Source organism: Triturus cristatus, chromosome 10, assembly GCF_964204655.1.
Source record: "Triturus cristatus chromosome 10, aTriCri1.1, whole genome shotgun sequence".
Taxonomy (NCBI): domain Eukaryota; kingdom Metazoa; phylum Chordata; class Amphibia; order Caudata; family Salamandridae; genus Triturus; species Triturus cristatus.
In genome coordinates this window covers 1,038,462,072-1,038,478,731 of record NC_140593.1, presented here as the reverse complement: position 1 = coordinate 1,038,478,731, position 16,660 = coordinate 1,038,462,072, and the positions used below count along the sequence as shown (strand labels likewise).

The window sequence follows — 16,660 nt, the reverse complement described above, 5'->3', positions numbered from 1 at the left end:
AATACGTTTCCCTTCTACGGTTAAAATTACCTTTTATATGAAGAGCATTGATACCTTCTTGCTTTGTAGATAGACTGCAAAATGTTGACCATTTAGTATTTGTTTATTTACAGGTCAGTGGATTCTACACTCTGACCCTTTCTCAGTTTCTTATTTACAATACACTTGCGGCTAGAGAACCACCCTTCTCGGTTAATGTAAAGTCTTACAAATGAATCTAAAGGCCTTCGAAGTCCCAGGATCTAGTCTGCTCTATCTAAAAGTGCAAACAAATAACTAAATAAAGTAAATAAATGATAACAAGAGTTCATTCATTGGAACAAAGCAACTCCCGCTCTTTGCCACTCCCTCTGTCTCAGTCACTATCTCATTGCTCACCCAATAGCACACACAGTAAGAGGAACATAACATCATATAATGATTGGATTTAAAAACAGATTTAATTAGTTAGGCAGCACTTTTGCAAAACTTACTTTTGGATAAATAGGTATCCTAAGGATTCAACCAAGATACAACCTATTCCTAGACTGTCTTAAGCGACACCTATTTTACTCTATTTTCATTTGACAAGATGACTATATTTATGTTTTTTAAGTAAAGTGTTTTGCCGCTTCTTTGAAGATTGTTCTGTGAAATCTTTAACCTGCATTCGTGCTTTTGTCCTTTCTCTTTGACTTCATATCAAAACAAACACCAGTGAATAAAGAAACTCACTTATAAGATCAGTAGTTCAGCTTAGCCAACCTAACTCTGTGTGATCTTGGGCATGCGACATTATTTCTTTGTCCCTGTAGCACAAATCTAAAATTAGAGTCCTGAATGATGCTTACTCGTCGTTCGCTTCAAGCATATTAGACATATGAAGGCAACTTTTGAATCCCTAACAAATTAATACGAATGTGTTGGCTAAGACTATGTAAGATACATTATGAAGGATTTACTCTATACATTGTATATACTAGCATAACGTACATCCTACGTAACTTTGTATGCAGTACTTCTACCGCAGGTCGGCCATTTAATAGTGCTGTACATTCCTGTTACCGGATTTTATGGAACTTAACATTCACCAAAAGTTATTATTTTAGCAAATAAAGAATAAAATCTGCAGTGACTTTGCCACAGTGAGCGCAGAAACAATTACACTTTTGAAATGCACTACAGCATGGGGAAAATATATATATACTTTTTTAAACCGACATTGACAAAGCCGCGAAGCGAAATGCGTCTGTTTGGGGGGGTTGAGGGTTCCAGATTAAAGCACTTTGCAAAAAGGAAATGCCAGTGTGCCCTCTTCATTCAGCATGCAATCTGTGCTGATAGTGCTGATATATATATATATAATGAATTCCCCATAATCCCTACACTTCGTCTCATACCAAAAATTCATAAAGGAGTGAGGCCGGTTCCAGGCAGACCCATTATTTCGGCCATTGACAGCATCAGTGAAAACACCAGTAGGTATGTGGATTATTTTTTACAGCCTCTAGTCCAGAATTTATCTACCTATATCAAAGACACAGGTGATTTCATTAGAAAATTAAACAATGTCAAATGGCAAGAGGGATTTCTGCTAATGACTCTAGATATAGAGTCACTATACACAAGCATTGATCATGTTACCGGTTTGGCTGCCACCAAACACTATCTGGAGCACAGGCCAATCAAATTTCACCATCACAACGCTATGCTTTTGGAATTAATTGACTGGGCCTTACACAATAACTATTTCATGTTTGGCAATGATCTATATTCCCAAAAGAGGGGAGTCGCCATGGGAGCTTGCTTCTCCCCCAGTTATGCCTGTCTCCATGTAGGCTGGTGGGAGGAGCAGGTTCTCATGGGCACACATGCGGATATATTTGACTCTCAAATTGTTACTTGGTATAGATTTATCGATGATGTTTTTATGGTCTGGAACAGTGTGATGAATTTTATTGAGGTTTTAAATAACAACACTTTTAATCTCAAATTCACCTCGCACGTTGACACCAGCTTAGTTGAGTTCCTTGACACTAAGGTCATGATCATTGACAACAAAATTGAGACAACACTCTATAGAAAACCCACTGCTGGCAACTCCATCTTGCACGCCAGCAGTGCCCATCCCCAGCATCTCATAAAAAGTATCCCCTATGGGGAACTCCTCCGCATTAAGCGCATTTGCAGTTCACCTGAGGAGAGAATAAGATGCTCAGAAGAAGCTATAATGAGGATGAGGGAAAGAGGGTACACTGAGAGGATCTTGAGGGATGCTTATAAAAAAGTGCAGAGTCTGCCTAGAAATGCATTATTAATTGACAAATCGAGCATACCCATTTCGAATACACCAGATCCAGGGTCAGATGATCCATTTCCGGATGCCCCACGTCTGATCATGACTTACAACAAACAACACCACAGAATCAGGGCCATTATCAACAAAAACTGGCCCATTCTGCTCACTGATGGTGTTCTGGCCCCTATGCTACCCCCTAAATCTATAATCACATTCAGAAGGGCCAGGACCATGAAGGGAGATCTCATGAAATCAAACAAGGATAAACCCTCAAACAGTGCATGGCTCAAACCGAAAAATGTTTTTTTTAAGTGCACAAGTTGTAGGGCCTGCAAGTTTGGTCAAAACACCACTGAATATTGTGTTCCCTTCAGTCCCAGTGCAAGACAAATCAAGGGCCACTACACCTGTAGATCAGAATTCGTGGTGTATGTTCTCAACTGTACATGTGGTTTAAACTACATCGGTAGTACGAAACTCCACGCCCATGTCAGAATCCTCCAGCATTTGAGAGCCATCGTTAATAATGATTCTAGCTATCCCGTAGCGCGACATTTTAAAAGGTGCCACAACAATGACTTAGGTTGCCTTAAATACTTTGTGGTTGATAACGTCCCTGCATTACGCAGAGGAGGCAACAGAGAAAAAACCCTAAGACAACTCAAAACAAGGTATATCCTTGAGTTCGACAGTAAGGCACCTACGGGACTTAACAATACCGAAGATTTATATAACTGTATCTGAAAATAGCTATACTAGTATTTACCAGTTTTTCAATTTGACTCATGATGATGCCCATTGATATTCTATTTCTATTTATGTGATCAATTGTTCCCTGTCCTTAGTCCTTTTATCTCTTTTATCTTTCTATTTTTATCTCTTTGTTTTTGGTTGTTAGATACATCTTTCCTGAAACTGGTGTCTTCGGCATTTCCAATTGAACTCCCATACAATTTGGTTTTTGCAGTATTTACCGCAATGTATTTGGGACCATCGCTACCGAAGACACGTTAACTCAATATCTGGTTGATTTCATTTGCTTACTGAATTAGTTTATTGTAATTGAATTTATATATGATGTTCTTTGCAGTATATTTCAATATTCTGTTTATTTCACATTTATTAATACTTTCTTCTTTTCGTTTTTTGTCTTTTTCTCATCCTTTTATTATATCATTTTCACACATTTTTGCACTTTGTTCACTTTAACAAAAAAAAGGTATTTATATACTAAAAAAACAAATACAAATTCGACCGACATACTTGTTACCAGTATAGTAGTCTCTCTGGTTCATGAGCAGAAGGATGCTTTGTACTCTTATTTTATCAATAATCATGAATAGGGTTAAGATTTTCTGTGCAGACCAATGTAGACATCTTAATTGTATGTCTTGCTTTAATATATCGTGGTATTTTATATTGTCAATTGTGCCTCAACAACTAGGTCTGGGTTTTATTATATCATATATATTTCTGTATTTAGATATGGTCATTTTATGCATATACCTTATGTGACTAGTTATATTGTGCACTTTATTGCGTATATTGTACATAGAAATTCTTGCGATTTGCACTTTAATCTAATTTGCTGAATTTTGCACAACAAGCATCTGCACTTTACAAGAACTCATATTCATGTATTTGTACACGTGCGCAACAATTTATCATGACAAGTGATAACTTCTGTTTTTAATTGAATACGATTAATCCAGATTTCTTTTATGTCGTTCCACACCACTCACCATGTGATCACTCAGTGTTGTGTATATAAGGATGTTCAGTATGATTGTTATTCTATGTGATCAAGGCCACCTGCTGGCCGAAACGCGTAATGGCATGTCATGCCGATGCTGACTGAATAAATCTCCTTGAAGCACGACTGGGTGTCCGTGTGCTTTCTCCTCGCCTGCCTGGAAGTGGATGAATGTGCCTGGTACTCATATATATATATATATATATATATTTTTTTTTATATATATATATATTTGTAGGACTATTAAGGTCTGTTAAACCCAAATTAATGGGCTTTAATGCAGCACTCGCTCCAGACCAAAACGTTGTCTAGGTAATCCCGAAGTGTACACTGAAGGGGCGTGAGAGAGGACTCTGCTTGGATGAAGGGTTTGCCCTGCAAACTCTGGTGATGGAGGGGTTATAGCCAAGAACTTGCCAGATTTAGCCAAAGACTTTGACATCCAATATGGAAGACGACGTTGAGCACCAAAAGTCCACTGGGCACGACTGTATGCTATTTCTTGCAGGCTCAAAAGATGGGTAGTAGGCACAAGGCAAGCAAGGATGTAACAAATGGCATCTCAAATTACATTAAATGACTTTACTGGCGGCGTCATATATCATCGCCATTAACATCATCGAGGGCCTAGTGCTTAATTTGTAGAAAACTAAGTGCCAGGGCCCTCGTCAGGAAGTCAAAGCAGCTTGCATTGCCCATTGCCCCTGCCAGCGTTACTAATTCTACCAGCACAACTACTAACCATCTCACTCCTAGAAGTCTGACCATTCACACTATTCCGGGCCACTAAAAGCTATAAGAATGGCTTAGGCAGTAGGCATTTGCCATTTTCAATGCATATTAAATAACTGTTGTGCTCATTTCAAAAGTAGCAAAGAGCGCCCCAAGTGGCCCAATGCCATAAGAGCAGACGTTAACTATGAAGTGCCAGCTCTCAGCACCGGAAACCACCGGCACAAATTAAGCACTGCGAGGACCAGTGATATCATTGAAGATATCATTTATGAAGACATCCGTTATATCATGCGTTTTTAGCTTTTGACTCATAACTATGCCATAAAAAAATCCTAAGGTTGGAGGCAGGACCTCTTCACTATGAACAGCTCAGTACTGGAATCAACAATTAGAGTAAAACATGAGTCAAATAACAATTCCAGATAATCGCTTCAAACTTTGTTGTTTTGCAATTTGTTTTCTTTTAGTGACTGTTTTTCCCCCTTTTTCCTTGTCATTTCGTCCTGTCTCGCTCACTTATTTTCTACCGGTGCCAAGATACTCCCCGGGGTCGCCAAGTTGCACCTAACCAATTACTAAAGCAAATCAAATCAACCTCAAAATCCCTTCAACCAAAGTTTTTGTATGAGAATTTGTTTTTACACCATTTTAAGACCATCATTTGAATTCAAATCAATTTTTCAGTGATTTTGATTGTTTTGATATGAAATTCTTTCACACCCAACTGAAAGTCTACACAAGCTCTATGGGGAGAGTGTGGTCTTTGGCCACACACGGCACTCAGTGCCTCTGCCACCTGAACTGATTATGCAAGATGTCTAACTGTGTACGGTAGGATTTTAGGATCTGGCGTGGCCTTCAGACGTGCCACGCTCTCAACGTCCTGACTCAAGGGCCACTGACCCTCAAAGGCCTATGCTTTGTGTGCAACAGGGGCTGGACCTGGCCTTCAGCAGCACTTTGTACTCAGGCACCCGCCCATAACCTACCTACACCCTTAGCTCCTCCTCTTCCTGAGTGCAAAAATTGATCTCTAAAGGTGGACTTTTGAAGTATTGTGCAGATTCCTCTTTTGGTGATTCATTCTCACATAAATGTCTTTTCAGGCCTCGAATGTTGTGTTTTCTAGACTCTCTGATGACAAACAAGGAACTGGAGTGTTCAAAACTGCATCGAGATCAGTGTTCAAAACATTGGATTTGCCGACAAATATCCGGGCACTTTGCTTTCCCTCCGCCAACCTAAGCCCAAGAGATGAGATCCTCTGGCCTTTCTCGCTCTCCATCATGCATTACACGCAGAGCGTGTGTGATCCGACTGCCTGTAATTGGAATAACGAGCAATCACAGATGCTCTTCTAAGTGAAGTGAGGACTACGGGGAAATGGTAGATTTAATTGATTCTGCTGGAAGTCACAAGGATGGTCTATAAACCAGCAAAGGCACGCGTGGTCTCACAACCAGTCTGATTAGCTACAAATAATGGCCAATCATTGATTCTTCTCTGTTTGAAAGAGATTCTTTAAGCTTCTTTATTTTTCCTTGTCTTTTTTAGATCTAATGATGTACAAAATAAATCCTATTAAGTACTCTTTAGGGCTCTGTTGAAGTGCCTTAGGGCCTGATTACGAGTGAAGGTGTTATTTTTCGCCCCTAATAAATAATGATTCCACAGGGTACGTTATTTATCGGGTGCAATAAATAACACGTTTTATGGGTTCCTGGGAAATAACTTGCAGATTTGAATGTTTAACACACCGAACTCCGTTTGTTATGGTAAATGCCATATTTTTCCCCTGTTACACTTCAGCAGGTTTGACCTGCTGAAATTCAACACATTTTGAGGTATTAAGCGCATCTGATAATTATCGGATGTGGTGAATACCTTAAGACTCGTCATACCAACCCATGTGAATTAGGAGCCACTCCTAATCAGGCCCGTAGTGTTTTGTGTTTCATACATTGCTTAAGCGTTGGCACAGGTGAACCGCTTTGGTGTAGCACACCGACTTAAGTAGAGTAAAGCAGAGTGATTATATCCTAGCCTACATGTGCGTATCTTCATCTTATGATGGCAGTTGATCATTTTCGTCACAATATTCTGGCAAGATGATATTTGAACCCAATATTCTGTGGGAATATCACATGGCAACCACGATCGTTCAGCTCGTTGTGCATTGATGATGTCCTACAAGACCGAAACGTGTCGCGACGATGATGTGTTCCCAATAATTATGCATCTGCACTAGCAGTTCAACTGGGCTGTCCCTTGAGGGGGAAACTCAAGGCGAATTTGGATATGGTTGGGTTGCTGAATTCAATGGCGTTGTAAACACAAAAATATGGAATGGAATGCTACTTGATTAACTACTAGAGTTTTATGTGAATTCGAGCACTTCCATCCATCACCTTCCCCCCCGCCCTGTCTGAAGATTTACTGCCTATTTATTGCACACATTTTAAATGCGCCCTAATATTATTCTTGTTTGCTTAGTGCTATTCTTCCTATGTATTTGCTGAAATCTTTTTTTATTTACTGTGTTTGTCTCCAGCACTTCCTTAGACTCATTACTGTTTCTACCAAAAAGCAAATCATTCAATTACTGAGGAGTCTTCCTGACTTTCCAATCTCTCATGATTACTTCTCCTTTTAGTGATTGATAGGGGGTGCACATGGATGTCAATACAACAAAATAGCAGGTTTCGCGACAGTGAAATGACCCCTGGCGGCAGCCGTAGCCCCTCTGCAGGTGAGATTCCAGGTGACTGGCAGGCAGTGGAAACTACCGAAAGTAAACAGGATTTTGAAAGCACAATTTGCTATGTGTTCTTTCCAGCTAGGGGTAGTAAAGGCAGGGGAACCATACATCAAGTCAGGGAGTGCAGCTTCTGCCCTCTGCTAACCTTGATAGATATGCATGGGCATGTACAGTGAAACACTAGCAGCTGGCCGGCTCTATTTCTGGTAGATGTTTCCTGCTGTGAAATGACCCACACTTGTGCTTTGCACTCTGAACGCCCTGATCACATATAGCGCTTTAAATTCTCCAGCCCCTCCATAAAGGACTTACTTTGCATAGATGCACTATTTTTGGGCGCATTACATTTGGAAAGATTTTACAGGTGAGATTTACATTGGCAGCGGAGTTGACTTTTTTTTGCAGGTTATATTAAGATGACGAGGCATCTCTGCTTTGCGGATACAGTGCCAGTTTTTTGCCCTCTGTCCTAGCGAATTTCTGATAATTTAGCATACTTGGTTTTCAGGGAAGGTCAGATGAACACAAAGGGAAGCAAGTTTGCGCGTTTACCATAACAGAATTGGAGAGCAGCGCTGATCTAATTAAGACAGGTGACACCCTATATAAAAGTAGCATTTAATGTCTATTAGTTCCTCATTGTCTGAGTTGGTGAGCAGTGTCAACTAGGTCATTCTGTGTCCCTTGGTCGATGCAACATTTTAGTAGTGATTCTATGTCTATGGAATGTCCCGTGTTTGGTGTTCAAAATCTGGTCATTGTAGGTTATGTGCTTCCTTCTGGCACAATCTTTTTCTCCACAGCTGTCACAAGACCAAAACCCCTCCCCCATTCACTGTAATTACTTTCAAGTGCTCACCTTTCAACCTGATCAGCCCCTCAGGACCTTTGTCCCCTAAGAGGCTAAGAGGCCACTTCACACGGTGAGTATAGTTTTGCAAAGTCTTTGCAATTCACAAATGTTCAAGGTGAATTCCAGGAAAACCTTTCTCTACTAAATGTCTTTAAGTCCACTTTCTATGACTGCAGATAGTCTGCAGAGTGGAGCAGACCATTTGCAGGTGTAGGGGAATGCAATTTATTGTGTCCCTTTATTCTTCCTATAGAAATCCATTCACCTCCACAGACTTACTACACTGCTTGCACAAGCTTGGAGTTCAAACATGCAGATAGTGTTGGAAACTACATTACAAACCTTTGCAATTGATTTTTGTTGTTCAGCTAATTGTTAATTTCATCATTCATGACGCTTAGCTGGGAACAACCATGTTCTGATCCCTAGTTTAAATCTATTGCTCCATGGAATATCCAGGTATTTAGGCAGAATATCGAAGACAAAATATTGTGTCAAGAATATAGAGGACAACAATATTGTGAAAGTAAGTTTCTATAGATAAGCAAAGTTTTACTATATATAACTCCACATGTATGCACCTTCCCTTTACTATATATATATCTTCAGGGTACATAGATGTGGAGTTGGGATTAGTAAATCTATGCTTACCTATTTGCACTTACGTTTTCGATATTTTGGTTCTCGATATTTTTGACACTATATTCTGTCTACACGATATTTTTGTTTCTTATATTCTGTCAGTGATCCATTTTTGAAACTGCAAATTTCACGTAACTCTATGAAAAACCTATATTTGATATTGCTGCAAAGAAAAGTAAGCAACACATGTTTGCAAAGAGAAATCCCCGTAAACTTCATTTCTGGAGACTTTAAAAAATATATATATATAAGTGAACAATCTTTAGGATTTAGCTCACGTAAAACCTATAAAAATATTTGCAGAATTTTAATAAAAACAGAGAATTTCATCAGAAACGAAATAATTTTTTTTTAAAACATTTCAATTTTATGAAATAACAGTATTAATGTTATGTAGGCATAAATATAATTTGCCAGACTCCTAATCAGAACCTACTATGTCCAAGAGCAGATGTCACTAGTTGCGCAAATAAATGTGACTTAGAAGTGCAATAGTTATTTTGATTAAAGCAATATGTGCAGTGCCTTGAACATAACTGCATTGAACCTGAAAGTTAATCTTCTAGAGAGCACATACAGGTTCTTAGAATTTTATAAATGACCCTCACTTTCCAATTCACCCATTCAAGGTACTACTTCAATGATCAATCCTCATTCTGCGGATAGGCCGAAGCATTCCACTAAGCATGCCACACATCATTGTCTTGAAGACCACCAGCCTGGAAATTGGCCCTTATGGCACTGTGTGTCACTCCCTTATGCTCTTTTAAAATTGTGCCTTCTGGCACTCTTTGCTGCCTATTGCTCAGCTAATTCCTGATCTAGTTTACCAACCCGTCTTTGTGTCCTACCACTAATCATTGTATCTACACTATATCTACAAGTCTTCTGCGTGGAAGCATATTAAAGGAAGATAACTCACTTTCATCAGTCAACCTTGATCTATTTACCTGGTTACTCAATAAAAGAGATAAAGTACATTCGCTCAATGTCGCTTTGTCGTTGTGAACCGTGCTGCTGTGCATCCTGTAGTTCACTCTTTCTAAAATCTAGTACTTCACTTTTGCTTGCTTTGTGATCCGTTATCGTTTTAGGCTAAATATCCAATGGTGGGCACTCTCTTTTCAGCTTTGACCTTTATTGCATCTATCTTTCACCGGTGATCTAGAGTCTTGTGTATGTCAAGAGAGTGACTAAACGAAGGCTATGGTAAAGCCACCACTTTTGCAAACATAATTATTGAGTTATCAGTGAGATGCCCACCTTATGCCACTTTAGCTTCATCTCTCTTTCTCTTGCCAATGCTCCTGGGACTACTGTTCTTCCATTTCCTCTTCTGCAGATCATTCTTGTTTCCCTACTCCTCTTTTGATATTGTGCCCTTCATCCACGAGTCAACTCCTACATTTACTCATTTCTTTGCCATAGCTTCAAAAGGATTTGTTTCATTGCTTCTCTGATTTTGTAAGATATTGCCTATGCTGTTTCTCTTTTGACTGGCAGATCTTGATTTTCTTTGTGCACGTATGCCATTTACTGTTGCCTGTGGGTACCATGGATTCCCATTGGTTGCATTGCATACAAATTGTTGGATCTGGCCCTTCCTGCATTGTCACTCCCAAACTCTTTGCCTTCCTCCCCCCCTTTTTGCTGAATTATTTTTTGGGGGATATACTACTCTGGGCACTTTACCACTGCTAACCAGTGCTAGAGTGCATGTGATTTCTGCTTAAAACATGGTAACAGTGGTGTATCCACAGTTGTCATATTTAATTTACTTATAAGTCCCTAGTACAGTGCACTATATGTGCCCAGGGGCTGTAAATTAAATGTTACTGGTGGGCCAGCAGCACTGATTGTGCCACCCACTTCAGTAGCCCTTTCAACATGTCTCAGGTCTGCCGTTGCAGAGCCTATGTGTGCAGTTTTAAATAAGCCTGGGCGCAGGATGCACAACGTAGTGTTTTTTCATAGGAGAAGGACAGCGAGGAGCAAGAAGGATAACGGCCAGGCAGAGGAGAAGGCAGCCACGCAGGTAAGTGCCTCCTTTTTAATTTTTTATTAATTTGGGAGGGTGGAGGGGCTGGCTAACTCTGCTCCGCCACGGAGGGGAGATTTTGCCTAAACTCCGCGTTTGGACTGGAGAGCGGAGTAGGCAAAAATCCACAAACTCCGTTGGTGGAGGGGAGTTGGGGTTAATTTTAAACTGCAATGTTGACCTGGCAAGCTAACACGCTTGCCAGGCCCAACCCTTCATATTTAACACATATAAGTCATCCCTAAGGGCCCTGGACAACCCCAAAGAGAGGGTGCAGTGTACATGTACTTTTAAGTTTTGCATGTCCTGGTAGTGAAAAGTTACTAAATTCGTATCTCACTACTACAAGGCATATCTTTCACATAGGTTAACACTGGGATTAACTTATTATATTTTATAAGTATAATTTCCAATTGAGAAAAGATAGATATTTTGTGTTTGGTGTCTCTGGACTAACAATTTAAAATCACAACTTATGGTAAAGTCGGATTTTAAGTTGCAAGTCCGAAAATGACACTTTTAGAAATTTGACATTTTGTTACTTTAATCATTCTGTGCCTTCTGCCAGTCTCTGAATGCATGTCTGGGGTGGGTGACAGCTGTACTTTTCCTCCCAACAGTCACACACAATGGAGACTTGCTGGGTCTTAATGGGCCATTAACTGACTTGATGGGGGAACTTAGCTAAGCATATCCCCACTTGTACCTGAATAGGATGTGTCCTGTGTCCACAAAATAGGCCTAATGGCCCTGTATTGTCACTCCTGCCAGCTTGCAGCCAGGGCAGGGGAGGAAGACGATTCCACGCACTTCATGAACCTGTCTATAAGCTTCTCCCACCTTACCAGAAGAAGGGCACCAAAATAAAAATACTGGACCTCAGACACCACCATCTCAGTACACTTCTGGACCTGTGGATACTCTGCCAGGAAGGACTTAAGTGCTGCTGAAAGACTGTCACTCTGCTGGACTCCCGCTCTTTTGTGTTGACCTGTTGTCCTACTTGCTTGGTAGTGCAAAGGACTGGACCTGCATCTCTCCAACCCAGAACCCAAGTGACTCCAGATGTTTGCAGGCTTGCCTTGTGTTTTCTGAAGTCTCAGGGGCATAAAAGACTTTCAACTCACCTGCTAAAGCACCTGGACTCTTCCATCTTTGAGTATATACATCCAAGTGGTGCCACCCCAGACCTGGCTGATTTGAAGTATGCCTAATGGTCTCTAACTTCTGTCATCATTTCTGGAACCGATGCTGTTGGACGTGAACCCTTGCAAAGCAACACTATGCAGACCGCACACCAGGATTTAAGGGACTGTATTCAGCAGGCACAGGCGTGTCCCTGTAGCCGGCCCACGCTCCATCACTTTCAGCCTGAGCTTGTGACTTTGTCACGGTCTGGTGCAACCAGATAAGCACAGTTGGCGCTTTTGAGCTTTTATGTGCTATTTTCCCCAAATGTTTTAGATATTCATCTCTCAAGTTCTACTTATTGGATTTTTGTTGTTTTAGTCTTGTTATGCTCATTAAATTTAACTCTATTTTCCTAACCAGGTGTGGTGCCTTTTTGTGTGGTGCTTTCACTGTTTTGCTGTTTTAAGTGTTGCACAAATACTTTACACATTACCTCTGAAGTTAAACCTGAATGCTCTGTACCAAGCTACCAGAAGGTGAGCACAGGTTAATTCAGGGTGTGTATCTGATTTACCCTGACTAGGACTGGGGTTCCTGCATGGGGGTACATACCTCTTCCAACCAGAAACCCAATTTGTAACAGAAATAATCACATTGTCTTACTTCTACAGTGGCCTCCCCTTATCTCCTCCTTTTCTTTCCTTCTATCAAGACATTTCTTTCAACTTTTTTCCACTTCCAATTTCCTTTTGTTTACTATATTAACTTTCTGGGAGTCAACATTTGCTACAATATGTGTACATGCTGCTTTTACGCTTAGCTTGAGATTGGGAGCAAGCAAGACCAGTCTCCCGCCCCCACCCCAATGGTTAGTGATACTATGTCCAATAGAAAGGAATGTGTCTACAATTGCCTTATCGTTAGCTACAAGCTGCCTTACAAGTGTCTTTGTGTAAGGCTAGGGTTCTCCTGCTTAATAAAACAGCAATTTCAAATGTAAGTCCCCAGTGGTTGTAGCCCACATTCAATTATATAATAAAAGTTACTTTATTTACATTTTTATCAGACCATATTTCTTCCATGCCATCAAGACTCTCCTTTCAGTTCTGCAAAATTTCCCATTTTGCAGCATAAACCATTACTGAAATATGATAACACCGCTTAGGTTGAGGTACACTTTTCAATGAGCACAAACAGGTCAAGGTTTTTTTGCATGTTTAAAGCTTGCTATAATACACCCATTTAAAAAGAACAGTCTAGAAGTTTGGGACATGCCTGTCAATGAGCCCTCTCACCATAACTGTCTCCCTTTAACTGATATTGCAAGAATTGCATCAATTCAATATTTGCCCAGCTTGTTTCTCAGTAATGGCTGACAGTACATTATATGAATGTGAAAGGCAGTCAGCCATTTTATCTCTCATCGTGTAACCCTTAGCTTGGCTGTTTCTCCTTGGGATAAAGTACACTCTGCCGTACATTATAAGGCTCTTGTAAGTCACCGAGGAGTTCCATGACCATAGAGAGGAAAAATCCTGTGCTAAATTTTCTGTTACATTCACATAATTAGCAGAGTACTGATTTGAGCAGACTTTGTGTTGCAAAGGGCAAATTTGAGCAGAAGATTGTTGCGTAAGACATGTTAATCATGAACCAGTCTCCTTGTGGGTATCTTGAGTGACATTTGAACATATGGTATGCTCTCACATTAAGGGAACCCATTCAAGACAACCCAAAATGCATGTTGTCTATATTTTCGGACATTTCATAATCTTTGCTGAAAACAATGCACAGCTTTACACACCTCTACATAAAACTAAAGCAAACATTTGTCTATGGCAACAACATTAGCAGAACACCAAACATCATATTTAGAAACATTTATATTGCCTTAAGTTCACATTTGGGACTCCTTGTCGGTAAAGATCCCAAATGGATCCAGTTTTTTGGCAGCCTTAAATATCACCCTTTACTCCTATATTTATACCATAACATTTCAGTACATATAGATTATTATGGAATGCTAACCATAGATTTTGGTAGTCCAGAATGTCCATGAAAATTCCTTAATATTTAACCTCTTCAGTGCCCATGACGAGCTGGACTCGTCATGGGCCGCGGTTGCGCTGTGCCAATGACGAGTCCAGCTCGTCATAAACCCCGCCCACTAATGTAACGGCCGGCACAGGGCGGGGAAAGGGTGTGGCACTGAAGGGGTTAATACAAAATTTTGCAGGAGCAATATGTAGATATCACCAGACCCTATTAGATGTTTATGGGAATTTATTTTGGTACTATTGCTTTGATTTTATGCCTCAAAAGTTCCGCTATGAAACTGTTATGCTGGCATCCTTTAAAACCCCCTTCAAATGGAACATTGCATTCTGATTTAGATCCTGTGAATTGACCGAAGTCGTCAAACAATCCTATGCTCTTCAAAATTATACTAAAGGTATCTGAGTAATTCTTGTATAGAGCTGCTATTATGCCCAGGCTCCAGTAATACTCCCCATCCTCAAATGCCATCCCCTTCTACCACCCCAATTTCAGTACAACCTATCTTAAAAAGTACAATTTGTTAATATGGAAATGTAAATAGTCCTTTAGCCCATCTCTCTTTTTAAATGTTTTCAGCAGAGTTGTCATATGTTGAAACTTTATCTTCTCGAGATCAAATGCACAATTATGCTAATTGTATAACTGGGTTTTGTATGAAACAACCCATGCTTTGCTAATGGGCAATTTAGCCAACAAAGTCTATAATTTCCTTTTTGATTATTATTAATGCTAGGTTGTTCTGCACATAAGTAGCTGTCACCTTTTGATAGACTGATCTGCTCCCCATGATGTAGTCAAACATCTGCTTGGAAGTGTAGTCATCAGTTTTCGTGCATAAAGCAAAGAAAGTCATTTTGATGGCAGCTCAAAATCTCAAATAAGAGTTTGGCAGGATCGCTAAATTTGTTGGGCGGTCTCCAACTAGGGGAGTGCAGGCCATCAACTCCAGTGACCGAGCGGGCTGGTGGGCCATGTTTCACAATCTAAATATCCATCAGTAGACACCTTATGTGTATTAAGTCTATGCAATGTACGCGCTGTAGGTAAAACCTTATTGCATTTATTTTAAATAAGGGAGAATCAGCTGAGATTTCTTTTAACCATGCATACATGTTCATAAATTTGATTGGTAGCCTTTCCTTCGAGGACCCAATTCTAAATATTTACTAGACAAACCATTTGCTTTAGATTTATTTACTGATGTACATATTCTGGTGGTACATTTTACAAGCCTGGTTAACGCGTGCTCTAACCCTGTGGGTTACTAATCAATCAACACTGCATCATCTGCACAGAGGAGTGCATTGATCGGGATATTAATAGCATTTGGATTGAACGAATAACTAGGCAGGTCTCCTAATTCAAAGCTGCATTTCATTATTTTTAACATCATAGTCTTTTGAAAATATTTCCAAATGGAAGTGATATTGTGTAGAAGAAAGATTGAGCCATGCTTGTTCTGGTCTACCAACTTGTACTTTTTTTAATTGCTTTCTGAAGATTGTTAAAGATTAATTTTCATATTTTGAGTTGGATATGAGGTTATTAACTGTGCATATTATGAAAGCAAACTGCCCAGATGATCTTTCACTCGCAAACACATTCACTGTAAACTAATACCTTATAATTTTGAAGGAAAATAACAATGTGTTTTTGGCAGCAAGAATAAAGCAGTAACCAATAAGCCTGTCTCTAAATACAGGTGAACTTTAAGCGAGCAACATCAGACAATTAAACCAATATTAACTGGAGCATAGCAAATGATATGACAAGATGTTACAAGCAAATACATCATTGATTATTATCAGCCTTGATCCTCCCAGAATAATCAGAAGAGCTGCCGAGGGACTATGGTTTCAGAAAGCATGTCTTAAGAGAGGGTACGAGGAGGGTCAGAAAAACACTTCAAAACTATGCTGGTTCTAGGCCTGGGCGGAGTTTGCTGAGAATGTTGAGCCTTCTGTGGTTATAAGCCTTTTTGGGAGGCTGATATATTATTTGTGATTAGGTATCCAGGTCCATTTCTGTGTCTGGTTAGACACAGGACTTTGCCCTGAGGAAGCCTGCAACTGGGTGAAACGCATTGCCTGTATCTATTTGTCCTTGATGAAGAAGCATCTGATTAAAAAAATCACAGAATCAACCAGACGGGTCTCTTTGACTTTCTTCCTATTGATATTTGTTACTTCACATGTTACCAATGTATTCTGTTTTGTTGCTTTTCGAATGTGTTTATAAGTGGCGGAGTGCGTCAGGTCATGCCGTTCGTGTTGATTTTTAGTGCCAGGAGTTTGTCCCGTGCTGGAACATCAGTGTGAACGGCACCATGCATAGCGTAAGAGGGTGCTGCTTCTTTCTGCCGCTCGTGCAGATTTTCTACTCAAGTCGCAGCTTCCTCAACACGAACAGGTGAT

General features: G+C 40.0%; 1 protein-coding gene across 2 annotated transcripts in view; it reads right to left on the bottom strand.

Moving 5' to 3' along the window:
- Positions 1–16,660, bottom strand: part of LOC146796500 (ATP-sensitive inward rectifier potassium channel 12) — a 292,095-nt gene that overhangs the window by 215,984 nt on the left and 59,451 nt on the right. The gene's annotated exons all lie outside the window — the stretch shown is intronic.